This window comes from Macaca thibetana, chromosome 3 (assembly GCF_024542745.1).
Source record: "Macaca thibetana thibetana isolate TM-01 chromosome 3, ASM2454274v1, whole genome shotgun sequence".
NCBI classification, from domain to species: Eukaryota; Metazoa; Chordata; class Mammalia; order Primates; family Cercopithecidae; genus Macaca; species Macaca thibetana.
In genome coordinates, this window is record NC_065580.1 from 175,010,106 (window position 1) to 175,020,957 (window position 10,852).

The 10,852-nt window shown below is 36.0% G+C and overlaps 1 non-coding gene across 1 annotated transcript; it reads right to left on the reverse strand.

Annotated features, from left to right (window-relative positions):
* Positions 1 to 1,891: 1,891 nt before the first annotated feature.
* Positions 1,892 to 2,032, reverse strand: LOC126951913 (U4 spliceosomal RNA). Its single transcript, XR_007724738.1, has one exon. It is a non-coding gene; the product is annotated as a U4 spliceosomal RNA (small nuclear RNA).
* Positions 2,033 to 10,852: the final 8,820 nt, after the last annotated feature.

Below are 10,852 nucleotides of genomic sequence, written 5' to 3' on the forward strand. Positions count from 1 at the left end.
CTACTTCTAAATACATTCATTCATCTATTCATTGGACAGATATTTCTTAGGAACCTGTTATATACCAGGACTGCTTTTAGAAGCTGGAACTATGTATAGCAGAGTATAGAAACAAACCCCTGCTTTCACTGAGTTTACAATGTAGTGAGATAGATAATAAACAATTAACAAATTAAGAAGTACAGTTTTTCAGGAGTTAAAGTTGTTGTGGAAAAAACAAATCAGGCTAAGATGAAGAGAGTGAAGGCAGCTATTAATGACAGGTGGTCCTTAAGTCTTCTCTGAGGAGATCATATTTTAAGAAAAGAACTGAATAAGTCAAAGAACTCATGTACATGCAAGTGCATTATTTGTGAGACTTAACCCATACAATAGAGCGTATTGTTACTTTCCTGATGCACAGATTTTAAAATTGATTGAAATAACTTTGGAACATACAAGGTCTAAAGTTCAAGGACAGGTAGACTAGTTCTTAGCTAAAGGTTCTTCCTGCTAAAATTATTTTCCTGTCCAGCTGAGCTTACTTTTAAACAAACAAGCAAACAGAAAGCTAAATACATGAGGCTGATTTTTATTTTAAAAATATTGAAGTTTGGAAGTGGTTAATGGAATTATTATCAATAAAACAAACACTCAAATCTGTTTTCATTTTGGTGCCTTTGTACTTTTTCTAGGTTTGGATTAGTTGAAATAATAATTTGTATTTTAATCAAATTTCATATTAGTAATAGATATCTTGGTCCACAACAAAATTGGAATTAGGATTTTCACATGAAATTATTTCATGATTTTAATCTAATGTTTGATTTGATTTGATTGGCTGCATATCCTTTTTTTCTTTGCTTAAACACATCTTGATTCCAAATTTCAGCTTTCACATTAAAAAAATACCAAAATATTATTTTCATGTCAGCTTAAAGAGCACAACTAATATCTGAAATTTAAAAATCCAAATAACAAAAGATAGTATTCATTAAAAAAATTCCAACACCAATCGACCTTAGCCTGCTCTGTTTGATAAGTAACTTGTATACAAGTTTACAAAGAAAACATTAATGTATATTTTAGACTGAATGATTGTCAGAATACAGAGACATTCCATTGGCAGAAATGAAAGTCATCAGGTTTGGTGACTTAACAATAAAACAAAAATGTCATAACAACAAGCATTTCTTGCAATTTTTCATTGTGCTAGCATGTTTATAAAATCATTTCATGCTTTCCTCCATATGGTTCTAATAATAAATTTATGAGAGGTACTCTAATTATTTTCATTTCATTGATGAAAAACTAGTGATCTAGAAATGCTGATAACATGCCAGAGATCAAATAAGTAATTCATGGCCAAGCTGGGCTTCCAACCAAGGTAGTCTCTCTCCAAAGCCTGTGGAAAATGGTTTCTCTTGATGCCAGAATGAGAAAGTATTTGTGAGAAAACAGGCATGTGTACAAATCAGTGGAAGAGCCAGAAATCACAATGAAAAAAAAAAAAGAGTGGGGGAGGCCTGGAATTAAATAATTTGTCTATTATAGTTGTAATATGGTTTGTATATTGCCTTGTGGGTCAGTAAATATGAGACAAAAAAACGCAAAAGAATTCGACTTGCAAGGGTCTTAGACATGTAAGGGTCTGAAGGCTTGTAATTTGACTTGTAAGGGTCTTAGAATTGCTTATTGCACTGCCGTTAATTATACAGCTTAGACTTGTAAGGGTCTTAGAACTGCCTATTGCACCATCGTTAATTACACAGCTGGGCAAGTTAAATGGAGGCGGTTTGTAAAATTAAGTGACCGTACATTCAATACAAATTTAGATGTAAAGTCCTTTACATGGACCTAAGTTTTTTGTTTGTTTTCGTTTCTTTCATTTTTTTAAACAAAGATGGTTCATTCTCTGTAGAGACTGTCGAAAATTGCCAATGTTGACCATATTTTAAGTCGTCATGGCCGGGTATTGGGAAAGGTTTTGAATTAGCAATACTTGTGCCTCAGATAAGCCTCATCAGCTACAATATTTCCACTGTGCAAAGCTGGAGCTAAGTTTTTGCACAGTATAATCACCTAGTAGCCAAATGGAAGAGGATAAGGAAAACTTTAAAATCTATAATTAGGGGTCTTTCGTTTGTATCTCTAAGGAAAAATTGGAAATAAGAGAACTAGGACAAAACAACACTAATTGGGATTTTCCCCAGATGTTCTTTTTATTCCAGGAACTGGCATGAACTCCTTGAGAGTTGAAAACAAGTTTTTCTCAAAGCTTAAAATAGCAAATAACAATAATGTAGGTAAGGATCATTCTAAAGTACTCTATACTACTTCCATCATGGCTTCACGAGAACAGGAGAAGAAAACTGATTAACATTAAGATTCTAGAACCTAGAACAGCAGCTCACAAATCTTTTGGTGTCAGAATCCCTTTATATCCTTAAATATTATGAATGAATCCACATGTCATTTTTGTGTATAGCTGTCAAAATGTATGGTATTAGGAATTCAAACTTAGCAATATTTAAACTTATTCTATTCCAGTTATTCATTAACTATAATTACACATGATAGCAAAAATAACTTATTTAAAAGATTAGACTTTCCCAAACAAAAATGTTTATTGAGAAATAGTGGCTTTATATTATATTTTTGTGCATCTCTTTAATGTCTGGCTTACTAGAAGGCAGCTGGATTCTCATATCTGTCTTTATATACAATCTTTTGTGATATAATGTATCATTTAGCTCCTGGAAGACTTCACTAGAAGACTTTATACTCTTGAGATGTGGAAAGTGGAAAAAGTAGATATCATAATATTATTATGATTTTTCTTTTTTTTTTTTTTTTTTTTTTGAGACGGAGTCTGGCTCTGTCGCCCAGGCTGGAGTGCAGTGGCCGGATCTCAGTTCACTGCAAGCTCCGCCTCCCGGGTTTACGCCATTCTCCTGCCTCAGCCTCCCGAGTAGCTGGGACTACAGGCGCCCGCCACGTCGCCCGGCTAGTTTTTTGTATTTTTTTTAGTAGAGATGGGGTTTCACTGTGTTAGCCAGGATGGTCTCGATCTCCTGACCTCGTGATCCGCCCATCTCGGCCTCCCAAAGTGCTGGGATTACAGGCTTGAGCCACTGCGCCCGGCCGATTTTTCTAAAATCTCTAGGACCCCTGTATTGTAACATCGTTCACACTTTGAGAATTGCTTGTCTGGAACAATGCCCCAGCAGAGAGTAGCTGTTAAAGGAATGCTTTTGAATTAATGAATGTAAATCTCGTTGCAACTTGCTGTAAAAATTTGTCCTTAAATTGCATTCCCTGTCATCTTGGGAAATAATCAATTAGACAAGTTCCTGTATTTAGACTGCCACGTTCATTAAGTCCTCAGGCTTAGAAGTCTTTGAGAGCATTGACTAACGTCTGCTGTAATAATCTGGATCTTAGGGCAAGAGAACGTGGCTACAGCCAAACGTAAGTGAGATCAAACTTCAACACAAATATCCAGGAAGGACTATCACAGCTAAAAGGCTCTTTGAACTCTTAATAATAAAACCAGTTAGGGTTCTATCATACAGAATGTAACCCCCAAAGACATCAAAAATCTTACATTAATATAAAGAATTTTGTATTGACAATATACTATATTATGGTGATTCTAGATAGATGCTATATTAAAGTGTGAGATAAATATAGATATATTTAAATCATAAACATGTATGCATGCATAAATTCTAGCTGTGCTTAAATAAATTAAATTAAGGTAAAATTATTATAAAAATATTATTTAAGATTCCAGACCAAAAGCAAGATTATCATATAGAATCCTTATGAACTTTCTGTTTAAAAATAATGACTTTTTGTTGTGCCATTTACCTTTTTCAATGTAATCTCTTCACTAATATAAAATACCAAAATCTTAATGTCTCATATATCCTGGGAAAGGTTCTTTACTACTTTAACCTTTTCAATATTTTGTAATATGATTGTCATACCTTTCTACTTCACTTATAGTTTACCACCTTGGTGAACTGTGGGGAAGAAATTAGATTGTCAAGGAAAAAAAAAATTACAAAATGCTAAAGATAAAAGGCATCAGCTCTAAATATTAAATTGTCTTATTTGATTCATCTTGTAAAAGACTATTAATAATTTTGGTAGTCATATTTTGGGAGAGACTTTGTGCTAAATAAAGATAACTCTGATATATAATTTAGTGGAATACACGCATGTATAAGGGTTTGTGGGTGTATGTGTTTGGATGTGTGTAAGAAAATAGCACTTTATAGAAGAAGGACTATGTTTTATTTGATTGTCAGGCTTGTGCAATAATCTCAAAGCAAGAATTCAAATTTAAATTTACAGAAGAGCAGGCAAAATTGCTAGGGTGAAGAAACTGAATCTAAGCCTATCCATTCATGGTCAGGGGGATGGATGGATGTGGTCTGTAAAGACCAAAAGACAGCTATATTTGGCTAAATAAAAAAGAGAAAGTGAGCATGGGTGGTAAATATTACACTTCAGAAAATAATAATGTAACATTTATATTCATTGCTGAGAAAAGGCTGATATAGTTAGATCAGATAATTTGAAAAAGAGGGCTTGGTTTGAAAGCTTAACACTGGGCTGAAAAGAAGAGAAATGGAGTGGTAGGAAAAGCTGCTCTGTAAGACTAATGCTTCACTTACATCGAAACTCATGGGTTACAATAATATCAGGCAAAGAAAACCTGCACATCTTGCTGGCTCATAAATGCATTTACTTGCACTCTGCGTTCTCTCTTTCTCTATATACATTTGCAGATGTATGTATCCATCTTCATTAAAACTCAATCAAGGAGAACATTTGTATTTCTAGCTGAAAAGCAGTTTTCATGTCTTGGTAAGTAAACTACTTTATTGTGTGCATATTATTGCAATGTAACTCAGAGAATGGCATTAGATAAGACATTTCTTTCTGTTTTGTTTAATCCAAGAGATTTTAATGAAAAGGTGAACTAAAATGGAAAAGTATTAAGACTTAACAGAAAAATTACTTCCCCTTAGAAACTTGGATAACTAAAGCATGAGAAGCCAGAGCTTTCTGAAACCTATGAGCATTCCAGAGCATTTTTTTTTTTTTTGAGACGGAGTCTCGCTCTGTTGCCCAGGCTGGAGTGCAGTGGCGTGATCTCGGCTCACTGCAAGCTCCACCCCCCAAGTTCACGCCATTCTCCTCCCTCAGCCTCCGGAGTAGCTGGGACTACAGGCGCCCGCCACCGCGCCCGGCTAGTTTTTTGTATTTTTTAGTAGAGACGGGGTTTCACTGTGTTAGCCAGGATGGTCTCGATCTCCTGACCTTGTGATCCGCCCGCCTCGGCCTCCCAAAGTGCTAGGATTACAGGCGTGAGCCACCACGCCCGGCCTCCAGAGGATTTTAAAAAAATTATCAGATAAATAATGAGCATTTCTTAAAGAATAAGCATTTTCTAAAAAATAAAAATAAATAAACCACACTTATTTGTATCTACACTAAAATATAGTAATGTAAAGAAAGTTTACATGTGTACTCCTTTGTTACTCCACAAAAATGTAAGTAAATTATAATCACTTTAATACATGTTAAAATATGAATACAGATTTTTCTTTGTACATTTTGTCATATGGATATTCAGTTACATATTTGTATTAAATGTATGTATATTAAGTATATATTTCATCACATATGGAGTATAGAACATTTAGTCTTTTCATGCATAAATCACCGTTAAAATAAGTTGAACCGTAAAGATATTATCTGGTCCAGATACTGAAGCACAGGTATCTATCTTTAAAAAAAAAAAAAACAACAACAACCGAACTAGTTGAATTTTATAGGAATAATAACAAGTAAACAAAGAAAATATGTGTTACCAAAACCACTACACTCAGGATACTTCATCTCAGTTCTACCCTCAATGCTACCTCTTCCTACCATCTTCAATTTCTTTTTATCCTGCAGCTTTATGCTACATCTGGACTAATCATCCACTTGCTAGTCCCCTCAGCTAATATTTGAAGATAAATCTTAGTAAGGTAACACATTATTATAATAATCACAGAGTAATTATTTTATCATCTATTTACTTTTGTCCTTTTTATTAAAAAGAGATAATTCATAAAATGAGTCACTTGTAAATTAAAATATGTTGAATATTAGCAAAATTTTGTGAAGAGCAAACAGGCCTTAAAGATAAGTTTGCAGGCCAGGCGCGGTGGCTCATGCCTGTAATCCCAGCACTTTGGGAGGCCGAGGCCAGTGGATCACGAGGTTGGGAGATCGAGACCATCTTGGTTAACATGGTAAAACCCCATCTCTACTAAAAAAAAAAAAAAAAAAAAAAAAAAAAATTAGACGGGCGTGGTGGTGGGTGCCTGTAGTCCCAGCTACTCGGGAGGCTGAGGCAAGAGAATGGCATGAACCCAGGAGGCAGAGCTTGTAGTGAGCTGAGATCGCACCACTGCACTCCAGCCTGGGCGACAGAGTGTGACTCCATCTCAAAAAAAAAAAAAAAAGTTTGAGGAAGGCTGTCAGAAGGTAAAATACAAAGCCACACTTTCCCAGACGGCACATCAATTTCACAACACAAGGAAAAACTATTCTCTATGAGAAATCCAAGAACCAGTTGAGAGGGTTCTGCACCATAGCGCACAAAACCAGCCGCATAGAAGCTGGTAGGAAAATTTGAAGCACCCTCGCACCGTTATCTTTCCCCATTGCATAACATCACCATGTGGAGAAAAACCCTAGATCCAAGTCTCTCCCTGCAGAAAAAAAAAAAAAGGAAAGGAGTGGAGCATATGTCCAATGTTCTGACTTTCTGGAGGCTGACCAAGTGATACTGACAGAACATGATCTCAGGTTGGGGGCTGCAGAGACCAAAGATGGTGATTTTTAATAGCATATATTCATTTATCAGAGCCCTTTTCTCTCACTCTGCACAGATCTACCTTGCAGAAACCTCCTTGTTTCAGTTTCTCCCTGGAGTGGGAAAGAGTTTGGATGATGTAACCAACATTCCACATTTTGCGGAATGGGCTTCTGTTTTGCCAGTCTCAGAGTGCTAATGAGATCAAGTATACTCTGCATGACTGGGGAACACCGAAAAGAGCAACAGCTTATAGTGTGCACTTATCTCTTACAGCCTGTCCCTCAGCACAGTGCCACATGATTGGGAAGAAACGTCACTTCCCAGCTTATCCTAGGGGAGGGAAAGCATTGGACTTGGCATGCAACATTCCAATTTTTCAGGGAGCTGCATCAAGGACTGGCTTCTGTCTCAACTATCTGGGAACACTGGTAGGACCTGGCATACTCTAGACACCTGAACGCTGCTAAGAACAGGGCAAAAGTTTAGGCTAGTACAAACTCACCCATCAGAGGCCTACTCCCAGCTCAGCATAACATAGTCAAGAAGTCTCCCAGTGACTGGCTTATCTCTGGGGAGAGAAAGATATGACTAACACATTTGTCAAATTTAAAACTTTTTAGGTGGTTGCCTGAGGGAATGAACTCAGTCTCACCTGTCTCAGAGCATAGATGGATTCTGACGTACTGTAGACGCCTGGGGGGCACTGATAACAGAAAAATGAGTTTCTGCAATGCTGCTATTCCAGAAGGCACATGGTACGGCCGACAGATGCCAGAGGAAGCAAGAAATTATACATTTCTTAAAAAAAGAAAGCAGAAAATCATGTTCGAAATGTACATGCACAAGTCCACAGGGGATGCAAACACAGGGAGGTCTTAAAGACCCCATGAATCTCTGGCGAGGCTAATGATGAGTGCCTTCTCCTATATGAGGCCCCATTGGGAGGACTTGGACAGGAGGCCGTTTTTCTTATCATCTGTAGATACCAAAACAAGGAGTGAATAAAAATAAAGTAATAAGGAAAGATGATCCACACAAAGGAACAAATGAGTTACTCAGGGTGAAACAAAAGAATGCTAAACATCAACACAAAAGCACATGAAAGCACAAACAAGCTGATAAAGGAAAATAGGCAGTACAAAATGTTATCATACTGTAAAAGTATGTAAATTACTTTTAATCCTAGTATACAAATTAAACGATTAATGTATAAAAATAAAAATAAAAAGTGCTAAGGGATAAAACATATAAGCATATGTAACGTGACATAAATGCAATAAAATGTAGAGCAGGAAGTGTAAAAGTGTAAAGGTTTTGTATGCCATTAAAGTTGTTATTATCTCCTTAAGTATACTGTTATAACTATACAATATTTTGTGTAAATCTATGATAATCATTTTAAAAACTTAGATAAGATACACAAAAGAAAATGAGAAAGGAATCAAATTATATTGCTGCAGAAAATTAACTAAAAACAAAGAAAGATAGCAAGAGAGGGAAAGGGGACATAAGTACAAGGCAGACAGAAAATAATTAACACTTTAATAGCAACATTAAGTACTTTTCTAACAATATTTACTTCACATGTAAATGTATTAAACTCCTCAACTCAAAGGCATAGAATAGTTAAATGCATTTTAAAAACATACAAACAAACAAAAAAACAGGAACCAAATATATGCTGTGTACAAGGAGCTCAGTGTAGATTTAAGGACAGCCATAGGCTAAAAGTGAAGGAATGGAAAAACTAGTCCATGCAAATGGTAATCTAAAGAGAACAGAGGCAGCCGTATTTATATTAGACAAAATAGACTTAAAGTCAACAAATATCATAAGAAATAAAGAAAACTATTGTGTAATGATTAAAAAGTGAATTCACCATAAAAATAAATTCTTAATATTTACCCAATATCAGAACACCTAAATATGTGATACAAACATTGACAGAACTGAAGTGAGAAGTAGACAGCAATACAATAAAAATAAAAGATTTCATTACTTCATTTTCAAAATGGATAAAATGTCTGGATAGAAATTTAATGAGAAAACCAAGTATTTGAACAATATTAAAGAGAAAATTGAACTTATAGACACACGGAGACATTTTACAAAACAGCAGCAGAATGAACATTATTTTCAAGTACACATAGAATATTCTCCAGTACTGATCATGTGTTAGGTCTGAAAACAAGCCTTAACAAATTTGAGGAGATTGGAATCATGCCAAGTATCTTTTATGACCACAATGGAATAAAATTAGAAATCAAGAGCAGAAGAAAAACTGGAACAAATGACAGAGGTGAAAACTATACAACACACTTGTAACCAATAGTTCAAACACGAAGTTTTTAAAAATTGGAAAATATCTTATCAACATTAGAAAAATTTAACACAATCTAATGTAATATCTTGCAGAAACAATAATTAAAACACAACATACCAATATTTACAACATGCATCAAAGCAGTACTAAGAGAAAAGTTTACATTGATAAGTACCTACATTAAAAAGGAAGTTTTCACATAAACTGTCTAACTTTACACCCCAAGAGACTAAAAAAGGAAGAGCAAACTAAGTTCAAATTAACAGAAGAAAAAAAAGTAAAGATTAGAGCAGAAATTTAAAAAGGCAGAAAAACAATAAAAAAGGTAACGAATTGTCTTTTTAAAGACAAGCAAAATTGGCAAATCTTTAGCTTTACTAAGAAAAAGAGAAGATTCTAGTGAATAGACATATAAATGAAAGAGACATTACAACCAGTGCCACAGATATAAAAATGATTATAAGAAACTACTAAGAACAATTATGTGTCAACAATGGCATAACCCAGAAGAAATAGATAAATTCCATGAAAGATGCAACCTACCAACAATGAATCATGAAGGAATAGAAAATTAGAAGAGACTACTAACTATTAAGAATACCGAATTACTAATCAAAAATCTCCCAACAAAAAAGCTACCTTACTTCAGGACTAGATTACTTCAATGGTGAATTCTATAAAATATTTAACGTAGTATTAATAAGAATCATTCTCAAACTTAAGTATTAAAAAGGAAAGAACTTCTCCAAACTCATTCTATGAGGCCAATGTTACTCTGATACCAAAGCCAGAAAAAGACACTATCAGAAAATGTAGGTCAAAACACCTTGTAGCAGGGCGACCCGCAGACAAGAACCCATCAGACACTGAATTGTAGAAGGAAAGGGCTTTATTCAGCTGGGAGCATCAGCAGACTCACGTCTCCAAAAACTGAGCTGCCCGAGTGAGCAATTCCTGTCCCTTTTAAGGGCTTACAACTCTAAGGGGGTCCATGTGAGAAGGTCGTGATAGATTGAGCAAGTAGGGCGTATGTGACTGGGGGCTGCATGCACCTGCACAGGTAATTAGAAAGGAACAGAACAGGACAGGGATTTTCACAGTGCTTTTCCATATGATGTCTGTCATCTACAGATAACATAACCGATTAGGTTAGGGGTTGATCTTTAACTACCAGGCCCAGGGTGTGGCACCGGGCTGTCTGCCTGTGGATTTCATTTCTGCCTTTTAGTTTTTACTTCTTGTTTCTTTGGAGGCAGAACTTGGTCATAAGACAATATGAGGGGTGGTCTCCTCCTTTAAACTTATCAGTATAGGGGTAAAATTCATCAAAATACTAGCCAACTGAATTCCAGAGAGAGCACACTTAAAGAATGATACAACATGACCAAGTAGAATTTATCCCCAAGAGGCCGGGCGCGGTGGCTCAAGCCTGTAATCCCAGCACTTTGGGAGGCCGAGACGGGCGGATCACGAGGTCAGGAGATCAAGACCATCCTGGCTAACCCGGTGAAACCCCGTCTCTAGTAAAAAATACAAAAAAATAGCCGGGCGAGGTGGCGGGCGTCTGTAGTCCCAGCTACTCGGGAGGCTGAGGCAGGAGAATGGCGTAAACCCGGGAGGCGGAGCTTGCAGTGAGCTGACATCCGGCCACTGCACTCCAGCCT